The 19,296-nt window shown below is 21.7% G+C and overlaps 1 long non-coding RNA gene across 4 annotated transcripts in view; it reads left to right on the forward strand.

The window, feature by feature from the left end:
* LOC129612458 (uncharacterized) overlaps positions 1 to 8,928 on the forward strand; it is a 64,430-nt gene extending 55,502 nt beyond the window's left edge. For all 4 annotated transcript variants that reach the window (XR_008697230.1, XR_008697231.1, XR_008697234.1 and 1 more), the window contains 4 exons: positions 1,937 to 2,057; positions 2,229 to 2,472; positions 2,796 to 3,204; positions 8,141 to 8,928. This is a non-coding gene — a long non-coding RNA (uncharacterized LOC129612458). The remainder of the gene's footprint in view (positions 1 to 1,936; positions 2,058 to 2,228; positions 2,473 to 2,795; positions 3,205 to 8,140) is intronic.
* Positions 8,929 to 19,296: the final 10,368 nt, after the last annotated feature.

Here is a 19,296-nt window from a genome sequence, read left to right on the forward strand (position 1 = left end):
ACTATATTTATAATTCGAATATGTACGTACATATGGACATATGTATGTAACTACATAAGCACTCGTTATTTTTATATTGCATCCATATGTATACAATTTAATAGGTAAATCATTATTAATGTAGAATTGTAGAAATTAAAAATAAAATTACAGAATAAGAAAATAAAACAACTGGCTAAAATCGTGAACAAAAAATTGCTTTCTGCTTTGTATTTGATCTTGAACTTGACTTTTAATTTTGAAAGCGAAAACGAATGAAACTTTTGTTTGTTTCTTTTAGTTATCGGAATGCTTACTTTTTTTATTACATTATTTAGATTAGTAGGGGAATATACTTTTAGACAATGGAATTTAAATACTTTTTTTTTGCCATTTCGCAAAATATATATTAAATATTTTGGGGCAAACGTGGCTTCTCTTTAAAAATTATTTTGGCATAATTACCCATTTTTTGTACATTCAATCATATTTTGCCCATTTTTTCAATATTGATAAACTTTTCATTTTTCTTCTTTAAAAAGTTTAGTTTTATAATAATTTATTATGCAAATGTAACAAAACCTTAAAGTTATTTATAAGATTGTTGGTATTACACCCTTAAATTTGGAGATTTATAGATCAATATTGGTCATTTCCAAATTCGATTTTGTTGGTAATTTGAAAATTACGAAAAACTAGTCGTTAGGGTTTCCACTGTTACATTTTACAATAGCTTTTTCATGTTTTTTTTTTTTAATTGGTGTCTTGTGAACAGCATAAGAAAGGAGTAGGAATTGAGAAGTTTCACAATTTTAGAACTAACATTAACACAAATAAAGAAGCTGTATAATTTGATTACGAAAATTTAAATTACCCTGCAAAAATTAGAATTTTCTTTTTTTAAATTTAACCCTTTTTTACAATACATACATATGGATGTATAATCACAGTCTACATATTATGCTTAATATATTGTTATACAAATTTCAAATTTCGCCGGTTAGAAATACTAAACAAACTACAACAGAGTAAAAAAGTCATCTAATCATAAAAAAATATCAAATTTAAATTATTAAAACAAAACAGGTTGAAAATTACTCGAAATAAAATAACATTATGCACAAACATATACTTATATGTATTACCTACTCAAATACTTATACTATAGAAACTATATGTACATCCTGTATGTGAATGTTATTTTTTTAATCACATGCGTACATACATATGTATTTATATTCTATTATAAAAATAGGAAAAATATACACTAAAAATACTATGTAAACAAAACAATTAAAACCTTAAGCTATTGATGTGCCGAAATGTCTGAAATATTGTAAATAGTGAATAGCAAAAACAACATGATTCACTTTATTTATGCTTATCATCCTATTGTAATGTGAGTATAATGAAAGAAAATCGAAAATATGAGGTTTATGTATTCATGGAAATTTATTAAAAATATGCGTATTCTTTTAGAAAAAATAAAGGAGTAATTTTAATAATATTCATTTATTTGATTATTTGAGTTACATATGTATGTATGTCTGCATGTTGGCAGTAAGTACTTAATATTATAATGGCCAAAAATTTTTATTTTTTGTTTTAATTTAGATCTTTAAAAAAAGTTCACAATTAGTATAAGCATACTCCATACTAAGTTTTTTATTCTACTTATGCTGATAAGAAAATATGCAGATATTTAATCGCATTGGTTAACCACACACATACACAGTAATACACGCATTTGGATTGTTATAAAAAAAAAATCGTCGACGAAAATGAAAATAATATTATTTTGACACAAAATGTAAATTAAAGTGGGAATTTATTGCCTCTTTGGTTGCACCTGTTGCAAAAATAGGAACAATTATTCTAATTTAAAAAATTATTATAATTTCATCAATCTCAATTAATGAATAATTTAATCAAAATTTTCCTTTTTCTTTCTTTACAGATTTCATAAAAGCTGTAATACTAACAAAAAAAAAATTGAATAACAAGGAAGCAAAAACTTGTAAATCACCATAAAATTCAAGTTTAAAACTGCTCCCTGATTCAAGGAAAAATGCTCTAAGGTACGTACTATTTAGAAACGTGAACAAAATAAATTAAAATTAGGAATAATAATGCTCATGCAACTATACATTTAGATAACTTACATTTGTAGATTTTAAAATGCAGTGCAAAAACCACTGCAATTAAGCTCTCGAAAATAACTCCAAAACATTTTCATATACATATTACAGGTGATTTGGATTTTGGAATTCGAATATAAGCAACGCATTGTGCTATAGAGCAAATTTACATCACATAATACGTACTTAAATGCACAAAAACAATGTTTATAATAAAATATATGTATATATATATGTACTGCACATTTGCCTAATATACCAGAATACCGAAAATTAAGATTGTATAATATTTAACTAGAAATTTAACGTAAAGTCTAAAGGTTTCTATACATACAAACATACATATAACGTACAGGTATGGAATTTCTTTTTACTTTCAAAAGAATTCAAACAAACATACATCATTCTTATTCCCTAATAAATTCTTATTCCCAAATAACAAAATACAATAAGAGGAAATAAGAATCAGTGGATCATATGCATACAATGCTTTTTATTCAATATACATACATACATAAATATAATATAATAAATATATACATACTTATATTATATAAAAATATATGTCTGTTTATTTATAATTATACAATGTGTGTATATCTAGCTGAAATAATATAAAATGCTCTGGCTTGAATTAGTCATTTTTTATACTAATGTCAAATTTGCATTTTTTTGCAGTTGCGTCTTCATCTTGTCAAAGTTATTTATTATAACGTCTAAGCTAAAAATACGATTGCATAATGCAATATCAAAAACACCCAATCTTTTATTTAAATTTATTTTGATACTTTGTATCAAAGGCTTCATAAACAATATTTTGACAAATCAAAAAAAACGTTCTTACATACGTACTTACATACATGCATGTGTATAATAAAATAAAACAACTTCTAACTTCATAATATACACTTATGAAAATTGTAAGTACTACATACATACATACGTACGTGCATATTGTGTACATATGAGTACTTGTATTTGCATTTATTACGAGAAGAAGAATTATAATGGAACCAGTAGTAAGCAACACTATCGTCGTCATTGCCGTCGTAATAAAAATGAACATAATAATGACATTTATTCTATGGTGAGTACTGTACTTTTATTAATTTTTGTTTTAATTTTAAAAAATATTTTTTTTCTAATTCCTTACCAGTTATTATTTTATTCATCTTACTTTTTTCTCTAATTTGTATACATGCATGTACTTATATACATATAAGAGTATGTAACAAAAAAATAAATAAATAAATAAAAATAAGAAAAAATTAAAATCTGTGAAATTAAAAAAAATGTTAGACCTGCGCTTACTTAAGCCGTAATATTTATTGAAACTACAAAATATTCATATACCTACATATCTACATGCATATTTGCATACATAATATGGACATATGTATATGCATAATTTCTTCATAAAATATCTAAAGAGTATTATGGAAATAATAAAAACAACACGATTTTAAGCAGGCAAGAACAACAAAAAAAAACGTAGAATCAATATTCAAACTTGAACTTGAAAATTTTTTTTTCTATCTTCCTTTCTTTTTTTTTTCTTTTCTATCTCTTTTTCACCAATAATCTCTCATATAAACTATATTTTATGTATAAATTTATTTGTATATTTTCATGTTTTCTGTTTCTATACATCCTTGCATAAGTATTTAGAAATTATATTTTTATTCTCATGACATTACCATCCTATATAGGCCCAGACATTAAAAGAGAAAAATGAATTTTAAGAACATACACACATAAATACACATATAAACATATTATAAAAGAGAACTTCTCATATAAAAAAGTTCATATTTTTACGGGAAAATAGCGAGCTAACACGACTTCAACAGAGAATGACTTGTATTTATTTTTAAATATCTTACGTAAATCACAATAAAAGTCCACTTAACGGCAATTACAATTTTTAATTTTCAACTTAGATTCAAACCTATTTATGTTACGAGTATTTGAAGCATTGTTCTTCAAAGAACAATATTTAGAAAATTTGTATTAAAAGTTAGAACTGTTTATTAAATTAGCAAACTTACAAACATGATAATTTACATTCATTATTTTTTTTCTCCTAAACTTAGATAGGAGAACTATTTCTTTACACTCTTAATGTCCTGAAAAATAGTAATGTCGTACGGTTAAAACTGAAAACAATGGATGATTGAATGTATTTGTATATGTTGATGTAATTTTACGTACATTGGCATAGTTAAATATAGATGTGAAAGTATTTTATAAAGATCCGGTATAAACAAACACATAGAAAATTTCTTAGATGTGTACGTTTTGCACACACACACACCCCATATTTTTTTTAATTTTATATGACATGTTATTGTAGTTGTGTATGTTATATATATTTTCAATTCTCTATTATTCCTATGTAGCTATTCTATGTATTTTTTTTATACCGAATCAAAGTATTTTCTATCTCTTTGACATTCGACTATATAAGAAAAAGACAGAGAGATGTTAACTTTTTTAATAATAAAATTCAACAATAAATTACGGCTGACGTAGTGTTTTGGAAGTGAGAACAATTTTGCTTTATAAAAAAAAAATAAAAATCCAGTTTGTTTTCATAATTTTAATAAAAGTGAAAATTTAATTCTAATTGCTAAAAAAAAATAAAAAAAATTTTATGTTCAAATTAATATTTTACAGGATTAATTGTGATTAAAATTTTTAAATAAAAAAAAATTAATTGAAGAATAAATTTCCAAAGAAATTTCAAATACGCAATAAAATTTTTGAATATTTTTCCAAAATAAAAATAAGGAATTTTTTTCCTTTCCAAATTATTAAAAATTTTGTGTTGAGGGTTTGTTTTCCTCTCAAATGTCATATTAATATTTTTCTCATATGTGATTTAATTAAAATGTAAGAATTTTTTTAAATTTTTCTTCTTAAATTGATGTTATTAACAATAAAAAAAAATTATACTTATAAACATACAAACATCATAGATACATAAATATTGTAAATGTCAAACGTATTAATATAGAAAAGAAGCACAAAAAAAAAACAAAAAGAAACAAGAAGCATGAAAAAAACATGATTTTTAGTTTATGAAGGGAAAAGTATTGCCGTTTTAAGAACATAACTGTAATTTTGACAAAAAACAAAATTAATAAAATATTTTTGGTGTGTTAGGGAAGAAAAACCCTATGCATACACTACATTTGCTAGTGACTTGTTAGCGAATAATAGGCAGTTTTATACTAATAAGAATGCTGTTACATCCTGTATCAGTTAACGGATAAATGCAGCATTTTATAAATAAACAATTTATAAATTTTTAAGCATGTAATAAAGTACAAATTATGTGAATTTATATGTATGTGATTACACGAAATGAACTTAAGTATTGCCATATTGTGTACATAATTTTATGTGTGTACATATATATGGGTTTATATATATATTATATAAATATGACGTGGGTGTTTAATTGAAAATATTAATGTAAAATAATGAATTTATATTCTAATTATTTTTGGGTAAAAATCATTTAATGAAAATTTTTGAACACCTTTTACTTGTAAGTATATTGACGTAGCTATATATATCCGTACATAATATATTATTTAAATTTGCGTATACACAATAAATTGTAAGTTTTTCGTGGACTACACTACAACCTAACATTGTTATAATCGATAAATTTCCAAAGGTCATTTATATACGAGAGCAAAATGCATAGATACATACTTATTCATATATAAAACACATTACATACATATGTATATGCATGTACATAAGTAGGTATATAAAAAATTTTTATATAATATATAAGAATATTATACAAGAGCGTATTGATTTTTAATATTTTTTTTTGAAAAAGGTGCAAAATATGGTTTTATTCTTGACTAATAAAATTCTTTCAATTTCAAATTATAAGTATATGTGTACATAACATATGTATATAAATATATATACAAGTGACTACTGACATTACTTTTGGTGAATTTTAGGAAATTATGAAAGTTTATTTTTAGTTAAAAAATAGATGCTTATTTCAAATAAAATTTATTAAATTTTGTCAAAAAACAGTCTTAGGAAAACAAAAATTAAAAAAAAAATTCAAGCAATAATTTAAGAAAAGTCTTACCGCAGTGGAATTAAAAAAAAAGTATGCAAAATGATAAAGAAATACTATAAACTAAAGTTCATCGCTAAATAAAAGATTTCTGTTATATGAAATGTTAATTATATTAAGATTCCTCTAGAGATTTATTGAATTGTTCAAGATATCAGATGATTGAACTAAATTCTAATAATCATAAAAATATCAAAAAAATATTAGTGAAAAGAGTTTCAAATAAAAAACATTAACTTTAGGAAATTTTTTTACTAAATTTTGTAAATTTTTCAGTTAATTTCTTTCAAAATTGCTAATATTTTTAAATTCTTTCAACTTCAACCTTAAATTACATGTAGATATATGTACATTTAATGTGCATTATGCATGAATGTATTCATATTTATATATATGTACATATAACTGACTGACTATAAAATTCATATTTCATCAGAATTTCTAAAAATTAATTTTCATTTTAGTTTTCACCTGCGCATTTGAGATTATTATAAAATTTAAGATAACAAAAACAAAAAAAAAATATTTGATGATAGTGACGCCAATTCATTTTCTTTTCACTTATTAAAAAAAAATTCCATATGTGCAATAGGTATAAAAAAGCTACATACAATATACAATATGCATTCATATGCATCTATCTAGAATACGTAAATACATTTTTGGATTTGCGCACGTATGCCATTCAAAATTGCAAAAAATGCAATTTCAAAAATTTAGTATTCTAAATCGGAAACCGCAAAAAGCATCCTCAGTTTTACATAGGCTACATACTTTGTATATTTGGTGCATTAATGTTGTATAAGATGCCTATTCCACACACATCCATATATATATATATATAACTGAATATAAAATACCTACGTGCAAAAATACAAATAAGATAAAAATAAAAAAAAAAACCACAATAATAAAAAGAAAAATGCACTTTTTTTCCATAGAAATAACAATAAGAAGCAAAGAAAAAGAGAAAAATTGCAAATGTTTAAAGATTTCAAGGTCAATATCAATAAAAATAAAAGCTTTTTTTTTATTACAAAACAAAAAAAAAGAAAATAAAATAAAGCGAAAAAAAAAATTCATTCATTACAATTTTTCTAAAGCATCTCTTTTTATTTTTTTAGTTTTTCATAATTGTTATAAAATTAAAATGGTTTGTGTATTAACTAAGCAGAAATGGAAAAAAGTTTTATTTAAACTTTTATACTCAATGTATTTTCAATGAAAATTGTTATACAAAACTGGCAACATTTTAGTAATGTTAAAAAAACATTGTGTTATACGCGGTAAGAAATAAATTTTCAAATAATGTTGTCAAGCTTTATAATCTCATAATGTACAACATGTGATACATATATGTTTATATACAAACGGATATAAAAGTTTTATATTTCATTGAAACGAGCTGACAAAATATTTTTATTGTTGTTTCTTTTGTATTTTAAATTATTTCATTTTTTACTTTTATATAATTAATTATGTGTAGCTTTGGAAATTACCCAAAATTTTAATAATTCTATAAAAAGTGAAGTTAACCTAATATATTTGTAATAAAAGAGCATTGATTTTCATAGATTGCAACTTAAAGTAAAAAGTGTATTTAAACAATACAAACATACTTTGTTAAAAAATAATTATTTTAAAAGAAATTTCGTTTAATATTCATTATTTTATATATCAAAATTTTTATATAAAAAATTTTTATAAAATTTCATGATACTCGTACTTTCTTACTCGTAAATGTGCTCTTAAAAGTGAATAATGTTCTTAAAATTTAAAAATAATTTTTTTTATTAACATAATAGAGTATTTCTTATTTTTATTTATTATTATCAATTCCAATACCATTTATTTAAATTTTAATTCATGGTTTCCGATTTAAATTATAAAATTTATTATTTCTGTTTTTCAGCTGAAGTTGACCAAAATATTTCCAATTTACTATTTTAACTGTGTTGCCGCTGTATTTCAATCTGGAAGGAATCACTTAACGGGTAAATATTTACACTTTTTAAAAATACAATTTACGTTTTACAATTTACGTGCTGAAATAATAAATCTAGAAAGGCTAGGAAAATTCAATTAGTGAATTTTAAAAATTTGATTTAACAAAAAAAAAAAATAAATATGATATAAGATGCTTTTGAGTGAATTTTTTGCAATACTTCGTAAAGAGTACTTTTATAAAATACAGGAATTTCTTCAAAAAAAGGAAACCTTTTTTGTTTGGAATTGCTTTAACTATTATCAATTTACAAATATTTTCAATTAATTATTTCGATATTGAAAAGTTTAGTTGGACATTCTCTTTTATTTAGGTAAGACAAAATAGTAAAATAAAATATGATTAATCAAAATTTTTAATACTATATATAGCTATAAGTATTAATTTAAATTATAAAATTAAAATTCTTTAATTTTATATTATAGTTAAAGTTTTTAAGTTTACAACAAAAAATATCAACCCATCAAAAAAGCCAAAAATGTATTTGAGACCGGGATCCACTCTGTGCTCGCTCAGTTTATTATTTTTAAAATCAGTGAACACAGCTGGTGGTATCTCAGTTTCATTTATGTTAATAACAACATTCAGTAAATTTTAAGAAAAAAAAATCTTCAATGAACGTTTTATATTGCCTAGCATTTGAAATATAACAGTTAAAATATTGTATAAGATGTGATATATGTTGTGTTCTATCGTACGTGAAAAGTATTATTTAAAAAGAAATTAAGTAAATCAAAATTAAATAGTTTTATAAATATTTTCCTTTTTATGTTATTTTTTAATGTTAATAAAGTGAAAATAAAAAAAAGTGATTTTAAATTAAGAGAAAAAACGTTAAAAATAATAATAAAAACTTATATAACAAATTGAAAAATTATCATATTATGCAAAATTTGTTGCTTAGCACATTTATTTTGCAAACATTTTCAATTCATCACCCACAAATCAACAAACAAAAAACAAATATATAGAAAAAAAAAATTGAAATATTGGACAAGAAAAACAAAAATTTTTAATTTGGGAATTAATCAAAAAAAAAAAAAAAACAATAAAGAGAGAGAAAAATAAAAGAGCTTTTTATATATAGAAGAAATTAAAAAGCTTTTTATTTTTATAATTAAATTGTCAAAATTGCATGGGTCTTTCAATGCCTATAAATCGCATGCAACTTTATTTTAGAATAATAGAGAAATTATAACACAAAGATAGCAAGGTAAGTAAAAAAAAAAAACAAAATTCAAATTAATTTTTTTTTATAATTTTATGCAACACATTTTTTTATTTTCTCTTTTGTTGAAATTTCTAAATTTTAGAAAAAACTTTGTATTAGAAATTAAAAATAATCCTAAAATTCTTAAAAATAGCATTGTTAAATATTTTTTTTTTGTTCCTGTTCTTTTATTCAGTAAAGCAAGAAAATATATCTTTTATCCCTACCAGCGTAGGTGGTATTCAAAAATTATTTCAAAGATTTACCAATACACATGAAAAGAAAAATTTTTGATATTTGAATTGATTTTATTTTTTTACTTTTTGCCTTTTCTTAACTCTCTCCTTTGAATTGATTTTTTCTGAAAAACGTGTGCGTCCATTATACCATGCATTTTGATATACATTTACAAATACGTATGTATGTATGTATTGGTGTATATACACAGAAATGGAATCTTCTATACTTTTAAAGAAATTGCAATACGAAAAACTTAATTATTTTTTTATGTAACATTACATAAAATTTTTTTTCCTATTTTTATTTTGTTTTTAATATTCTTCTTTATTTTCTTCTTCTTCTTGTTTATGTAATCTATCCAACACAACAGTGTGTTTGTTCAAAAGCTTTTTCAAGGTTATTCAGCTAGTTTTTTTTTTATTTATTCTTCAGTTCTGTCGTCGTTTTTTTTTTTTTGTAAAAACCTACCCATTTTTCTTTTTATTATTACATTTATTTTTTTTCTTCTCTTGTTTTTATTATTTTATCTTCTATAACAATATTTTGTTTAACGTATGTACACCATGCACACACAAATATCATTGTAAAGAGTTGCATAGAAAAAAAAAATTGAACAAGATTGAAAAGAAAGGCAAAAAATAAAGAGGAAAAAATTTTCTTTTCATTTGAATGGGGCCTGTATTTCTTTTTTGTTTTTAATGAATATTTTTTTTAAAGGATAAAAGAATAAGGATTTATTAAAAATCTAAATTGGTACCGAGTTAATTAATATAAGATTAAATCTTTCATACAATGGAATATAGTTTATCATTTTAGATGTTTAGGAAAAGAAGGAGAAAATAATTTAAATTTTTTTTATGTTTTTTAATCAATAATATTAAAAAATGCTTTGTTTTATATTGTTTATAATTGCGCATCAAAAATGTAATTTATTTTAATAAAATATTGAAAAAAAATATTAAAATGTAAAATGATTCGAAAAGTTAATAAAAATATTTATTTAAATTTAAAAACTTTCTATAAATAGAATATTAAAATTTTATTTGTATCTGAAATATGAAATCTAAATACAATTTTATGTATAATTTTAAATTATTCAAGATTTTATAATAAACTATTAATTGCATACATTTAGGGGTTTCACAACTCTTGCAGTAATTATCATTTTATTTAAAAACAATTAACCTCAATTGCAAGCTACAATTTTTTCAATAAAACAATTGTTTTCTACTAACTTGTTGGATATTTCTTCTTTTCGAAACTTCAGAATTTTATATTAAAAACAAAAATTTGTTATACTACTAAAAGTTACTTATTCTATTGTACGAAAGATTTCTTAAATAGAAAATTTTTATAATTTATTTTTAGTAATAAGATTTTCATATTTTTAAGGAAAATTACTTTCATAATTTAATTTTAATCACTTTATTAATTAGACTATATATATATATATATAATTCATATATAATTAGAATTAATTGGTGTATTTATAAAATTAAATTTAAATTATATTTATTTTATAAAAGAAAAAAAAATATAAGATTTTGTTGAAAAATTTGGAGAACTGTTAAAATTTAAAAAGAATTAAATAGTATCATTTAAAATAAAGTCAATTAATACTTTTATAAATCACAAACACACAATAATTTTAATATTTTGTTATAAAAAATTAAGCGCTATTTTCATTTCATCACCATAATTAAATTTTACTACAATTTTAAATATTTCATTCACAACAGTAATGTAAAATAATATTTAAATTTTGCCTAAAAAAATTGACAACTGTGACTTGTGTACGTGCCTGACATATTATTTGTAATGAAATACTGATTTTGAATTCCAGTAATAATTTTATTTTGGAAAATTTGTTCAAAATTTTGTGTTAATTTATAGAAAGAGATTATTTTAAAGCGGTTAACAAAAATGACATTAAAAATTGAAATTGGTTATGCAATTATATTGTGGTTAGAAAAAAAAATTATATTCCTGTTATATTGTGGTTAGAAAAAAAAAATTATTTTCCTGTTATATTGTGGTTAGAAAAGAAATCGTTTTCCTGATAAATTAAGTTTGATGCTAAAATTTGTTAATTTTTCCAAATTTGTTGTATACTGTTCTTCTACACAAACAATTCAAGTGAGATAAATTAAAAAACTCTTTAGTATAAATTAAACTGCTTACTTATAGAAAGTTCAAATTGGAAATAATGTTAGGAATTTGTAAGTACGTTTTAGTTTTTTTTTGTCTTTTGAATTGTAAGAATATTTTAATTTGGCAGGATTTTCTCACTGGCTAAAAATTATTAATAACAGAAATCTACGTTATTTTCATCGAAGTGTAATTTCTTTTGTATTTAAATTTAAGTAAATGAATGAAATAAATATCGCCTAAAAATATGCATCACTTAGATAAAAACATATCAAATACTTTTATCTGTCAAATATTCTTTATTTATCTAATTACAACAAAAATAAGATTTAATTTTTGTCTTTCCAATTTAAACCTTAATTTGACAATATCACATATTCCCAAGGAAAAGCTTGCAATAAAATTACCAAAAGTAAAGTAAAGATAAGGAAAAAAGGAAAACATAAAAAACACAAAAATAATTTATAAAATTTTGGCAATTGTGCATAGGAAAATTTGCATTAAAAATTTTTTTTATTTGGTTTTTCGTTTTTGAAATTTAGCCAATTATAAGCATTTTATATACTTTAATTTTATTGTTATATACCTTGCCTATTAATTATTAATTCTGGCATTAACCCATTAGCCGTTGACAGGAACAGGACTAATTGGTTACGTAGGATTATATGGAATGATTACAATGTTGTTCATTTATTAGATAAAATTTTTTATATTACATAACAAATTTTTGAGAAAAACCACAAAGGACAATTTTTCTTAAATACTTTTAATTATAAAGAATATAAACAATCGAAATGTAATTTTCTATTAGTTTTAAATTATAGATTTTTAATACTGAGGTGACAATAAATCACATTATTAGTTGAATCTACCGTCCTCCTTGAATAAGTGCAAATATGTCGTCCAAAATAACTCTCTGAAATCTATCTTGTATAGTTCAGTTAGAATTTATATATATAGATATAAAATTCAGTAATTATAACTCACTAAATGAATTTTATATTTGAAAACTAAAAAATTGAAGTCATGGATAGTTAAAATAAATGTAGAGTAATATAATAAAAATATACTCATGTTAAAAATTTTCTTAAACAATATATCACTACAGTTTATATACAAATTTTAGGATTTATTTAAAAAATGTGAATTTTTCTAATTAAAAAAATAATAATTGAGTTGCTAAATTTCAACAGATAAATTGTATTTGAAAACTATAAGAAACAATTCTATATACTTATATAATTATAACATTTTATATAATACCTTATTATATTTTATATAAATACATTAAACTTACATACATATACACACATGCAAGTTCATTTAAGGTAGAAAACTTGTATAAAAGATATCATTTATAATACATACATATATACATTTGAATATGAAATAATTTATGGCACGTGTGGCATTCTAATTAATTAAAAGAATTGTGCAAATGTATTTACATGCGCATGTATTATACATAAATGCATGTACATACATATATATGTGATTTTCTTTTAAATCTATTTATAATTTTGTCAACTCATTTACTATTCATATTATAGAGAAAATTGTTAAAATATATATATGTTTATATTTTTGAATATTTGAATTAAATACTACAATTATTCAATTGGTGTAGAAGCAATAAATTTAATTTTTTAATTAAATATACTTTTTAGTATATGTCAATAAGATTTAATGTAAATAATATTTGTATGGTCATTTAAGTATATACTCTTTTAAAAATAACATTTTCAGAATTAAATTAAGTAAATTCATGCCTATGAAGTTTAATAAATTGTATTCGTAAAAGGAAACATAAAATTAATTTTGCACTTCTCCTCTATTTACTAAATATTTGTATTAGTTTGTATTACTCTTTTAATTCTTGTTATTAATACCCATGTCACTCTTACATAAAGTAAATAACGAAAAATTATAAAACTATAATCATTCAATATATTCAAATATTTTTCCTTTAAAGGTTGATTTAATAAAAATTTAAAATTATTTGATATTCAAAATAAATTCACAAGTTCTATAACGATAGACTGACCAACTGCTAAAATATGGAATGATCACAACATTTTTCTATAATAAACTCATATTTTGTATTGAAACCAATATAAGATAATAAAATATTTATGAACTGCATTTAAACAATTTACGATTTTAATTAAATCTATACGAAAAACCCAAATAGAAATTTTTATATTTTTTCATAGTTTACTTGTTTTTTTCAAGTTCCGTATTATTTTAATTAGCTATATGTCTATAAAAAGAGAAAAGAAAACAAAAATTATTAAAAAATATTTTATTTATTAACCTTTGACGGCAAAATTTAAAAAATGAAGAATATTTTACTTACTGGGTTTATGTTCTCTTTATTACATTGTTGTTATAAAAAGAGAACTGAAAAAAGTGCATTATACGAGACAATACCGTACATAACTTTCATATTATTTACATGAACTCTTTTACAACACAAAATTTAATTAAAAAATAAAAAACAAGAAAATTTGACTTTCTATGCTTAAGATTTTAATTCGGTCTATTTTTCAATTCGCTTTATGCGCTATAAACACATAGGAAACTCTTCACAATTTTTTTCATTCTTAAGCACCTATTATCATTTTTTTTCTTCTTAATTTTTTTATTTTTAATTTCATATTATTACAAAATCCGTTATGGTCAAGGTCGAGTAATGATTTTGTTCAGAGAAAAGTATGTTGAAGCGAAAATTTTCAATACAAAAAATTTTTAGGATAATTTTAATAATATATAGAAAAATTTTTAATTATCACGGATCTGTAAAAAATGTGAGTGAAGCGTGGAAATTAAATATTTAAAAAAAAAAAATGAATATGTAAATAAATTCTTTATACTCTAATTAAGAAATTTTATATAAAAATCATTTAATATAATTCGATAAATAAAATTTTTTACACAATTTTTATTAAGAAAATGCTAATACATATATGTAGTTTATGTGTAGGGAAAGTTAAATACTTTGCGGTCAAAATGATGGTAATACCATGGTCAAATCAAATTTAACTGTAATATAAAAACATAAGTACTAGAGTTTCTTATCTAATTCTAGCATTTCATAATATTATTTTAACTAGGTTTTTTAAAATTCACACGTGTGTTATGTTAGACTGCGTATTAATGTAGATAATTTAACCGTCACTGTGAACTAAAATTTTTAATTGAATTTTAAACTAAATGAACAGTGGCAAAATGAAATCAAATAAAAATGAGTGAAATGAATTGCAAATATATTGCAATTCTACTTTAATTGGGTAGTTAATTGTGGTTATGAAAAATAATTCTATTAATTGGCATCATCGCTTGACATGTCAGTCAACTTTTAGAAACATGTCGAATTCCAAAAAACAACTCGATTTTCACTTTAAGCAAATTGTACATTTCCTTTTATTTTTAAGAAAATACAGTTAACAATTTTTTTTGTGATTTTACTTCCTTAAAACAATGTTAAAGGACAGCTGCATTTTTTGCATAAATCAAAGTTCAAAACAAGTCTCACTATAATGATAAATTTTTTTATAAGCAAATAGTCAATAGATTCTTTGGAATGGTCGAATTTACAAAGTAAATTTTTGAGATCGTAATATAATGAACTTTGTTTAATTAAAAAATTTTAGAAATATATTTAAGATTATAGTTTTTCTTATAAATTATGCATTTTATCATAAAATGCTACTGTAATATTGTACAGGCGTGATTTATTTGCCAAAAAGATATTTTAAATGCCCTGTTGGAACTCATTACAAAAAATTTTGCTTAATTTTTACAATGCCAAATGAATAAAACTAAATGAACTTAGAGAAAATAAATCTCTTCTTTTTTATAGTTTAAAAAAATATATTCTAAAATTTTAAATTGACAACAAAATTAATTTAAAAATTATAAAAATAAAAGAACAACTTTTAACAAAATAATCAATAAATTGTCAGAAAACTCTAATGTGAAAAAATTTTCGAGAATTAAAAAATTAGATAATTTCTTTTTTAATTAAGCGAGAATTTTGCTTTAAATTTATTTTTATGTTACAATAAATTTAATTTCATATAAATTATGCAATGATCAATTGATTTTGAATTTTGCAACAGAAATACACGAAAATAAAGCAAAAAGTCAATTTTGGCCAACACTAACGAAATTCTAATTTTACGTTTAATTTGTGTTTTCTTTTAGTTTTTCTTGGATTTTTCATTTTTCCCTATAAATGTAGGTTAGTAGGTAGAGTAACTAAAATTATAAGTTTTATTCTGTGTATACACATATAAAAATATAAATAAAAATTTTAATTTAAAAAAATTATCCCCGACTTTCAAATTGTAAAAAAGGCGTAAAATTTACACAGTATCATGTTCCCTATTAAATATAGCAAAGTTTCTAAAGCATTGTATTTGAAATTGTTTAAAAATTATTTAAAATACACAATGAAAAGTAAAGAGTGCCACAAAAAAATTTCTATGTCCTTTATAAAATGCAAATTTCAGAATTTTTGTCCTGCATTTATGATTGATTTTTGATTTTTGAGCCATAAATTTGACTTTTTCCGAAATGTAATGTGAAATCAAACTTGTAATATTTGTGTGAAAATCTATACTTGAGCTTGTATTCAACTTCAATATGGTTTTTATGAAGAAAGTTTCAATAATTTTTTTAATACTTATTTTATTTGAAAATTTTCTATATTAATTATAAATTTTCTATTTAGTTCAGAAGTGATGCATTTTTTAACACATAAATTATTTTGAAATTTCACAAAAAGTCTATTATGAAAAGTTCAATGAAAAAGCTGCCTCAAAAAATTATTGGAATGCAGTGTTTTCCAAGTACATATTATTATTAATAGACTTATTTTAAATATTGCATATATAAGGGAGTACATTTTTAAAATTTGCATAAATTTCCAAAATAATATCAATATTAAATTTCTTAATACTTTTATTCTGCGTGATTCACAATTTTCAAATAAAAAATGGTGCTCGTAGCTGACTTTTGTATTTTTATATTTTGATTCTACAGAATGAAAACAGTATGCATGTATAAATATTTTTTCTTCTCATTTTTATGATGATCATTTATAAAATTCATGTTATATCTGAGAAGAAAAACGTAAAATTTGCAAAATAATACAAAATAAATTTTTTCTTCTTATTATTGTTGTCTTTTCTTTTGTTTTTTGGAATAATCCCAATTTTATTTTAAGATATTTTCAGAATAATAGAGGGGTCAAGAACTTAGAAAATGGATTGTTTATCGAAAAATTCCTTTGAGGGATGATTTTTTTCCTGTTTTTGTTCTTTTTTTTTCTTTTCTTTTTGTTTATTTCTAATTCGCTTGTTACTGCAACTAGCACTATCGCTGGTGGTTATCGTTATTATTTTTCGTTAAATTTTTTTTGTTTTTTTTTTAATTAAAATTAGAAATTGGCAACTCTAATTTTAATTAAAGAAAAAAAATTTTTTTTTTTCTTTTGTGTTATTTTTCATTATTTGACTAAGTAAATTGTAATAAATATAGAAAATAAAAAGAAAACACTATTGGCAACTGCAGTAAAATTTAAAAATATTTTTTTTTGTGCTCAGAAATGATGTGATCAATTTATACTTACATACATTATATTTATAATTACATATATGTACATGTTATACGTACCAGACAACGTGGTAACAAGTTTGATTACAAAAATACATATAAGTATCAGGGAAAACTTAATAACAGTAAAAAAAACAATATTTTGAAATAATTAAAAAAAAAATTGTGAATATTTTGATAAAATACTTATTTGTTATTTAATATTAGAGTTATCATCTGTATTTGAAAGTTTCAATGAATGTTTTTTTTTTCATTCAAATCGCTATTGGATTCGTCATTCACATAACAAAGAAAGTTAAGTTAAAAAACATTTAATAACAATTTTATTTTTATAACAAAATTATTGGGTCTAAAATAATGTTTTGCTTAATCTTCATGAAATGAACGATTTAGAAGTTAAACAAAAATATAATATTAAATTTAATCTCTTACCTCTATAGGATACTGACAGTAAGTCATACTGGCATATACTAAATGTATTTGGTATAATCTCTTATAAAAACTAATTAAAAATAAATTCTACACAAATGATAAAAATAAATTTATTAAATTGTGATCGTTAATGCGGCAACCCTAAAAATATAAACATAATTTAACAAAAAAATTATTTTGGTTTTATTTTTCTTTCTCTTTTTTCCTTCATTAAATAATTTTTATTTTTCTTGTTAAAATTTGCATTGTTTGAAATTATTGACCGTCAAACACCCTTTCAACAAGAAAAAAAAAATAAACGGATATTATATTTTAAATTATTTATGTAAAAATGACATTTATACGGTATGCTACATATGCACATCTACATATTCATTACTTTAAGTATTATTTAATTATTTTGTTCATTTATTTTTTTTAACTTCCTTGCTACTGTAGTATATGCCCTTTATAAACACCTTCTTGTATGTGTTTATATATATATGAATGTATGCTTGTCAAACACCTTCAGATAGAAAAAAAATTTAAAATGTCTTTTTATAAAAATTTAAATTTTATGAAAATTTTTTTTAATACATTTTTTTTTCTATTAATGAAGAAAAATTTTCTGATGCCAATAAAAATTTTCTATTTCAAATTTTTTCGAAACATTTATTTTACCCTACATAAATCTAGGTCTAATAATATTTTATTCTAAATATATATTTAAATATATAAATGAATATAAATACATTTCTAAAAACGAAATCAAAAACATTCGATGACAAAAAAAGAAACAAAACAAAAAACAAGAATAAAAGAACTGCAACGAATTGCATAAGAAATTTTCTTTGTTTTAAAAAAATTTTTTTTCTATTTTTGTTCTATGGGAAATTTTTTTCTTCCGATATTCTAAAATATGCTCGATACAGATGTATAATACACATATTTATATAAGCAAGTACATGTAAATTTGTGAAATCTAATTTAAAAATATTTTAATTGTACAGAAAATTATTTAATTGGGAAACTTTTCGTTTGAATTTTAAATTAATATTATATTAATTGAGACTGTATGACTTTATGATGAAAATTAATTAATAAGTTAGAATTAAACTTCTATTACTTAGAAATAGAATAGAAACTGTCTGTAATACCATATACACATTAATTTTATTATAATTATAAGCCTCTAGCTTATAATACCCTCTATACATGCTCTAATTCTAGTTTATAACCAAAATTTTAAAGTTATTTTTTAATGAAAACATTTGGGTACGATTTTAATTTACAATTTCAATTAAACTTTGATTAGAAATTATTCTATCATAGCAAACTATTAAAATTTCTCTAATTTTATTTAGCTTTAAGAATTGCAAACATAAATATTCGACTTTCAATAGAAATAGGTCTAGTATAGTTTAAATTCAAGAAT

This window comes from Condylostylus longicornis, unplaced genomic scaffold (genome assembly GCF_029603195.1).
Source record: "Condylostylus longicornis isolate FDR11 unplaced genomic scaffold, ASM2960319v2 ptg000004l, whole genome shotgun sequence".
NCBI classification, from domain to species: Eukaryota; Metazoa; Arthropoda; class Insecta; order Diptera; family Dolichopodidae; genus Condylostylus; species Condylostylus longicornis.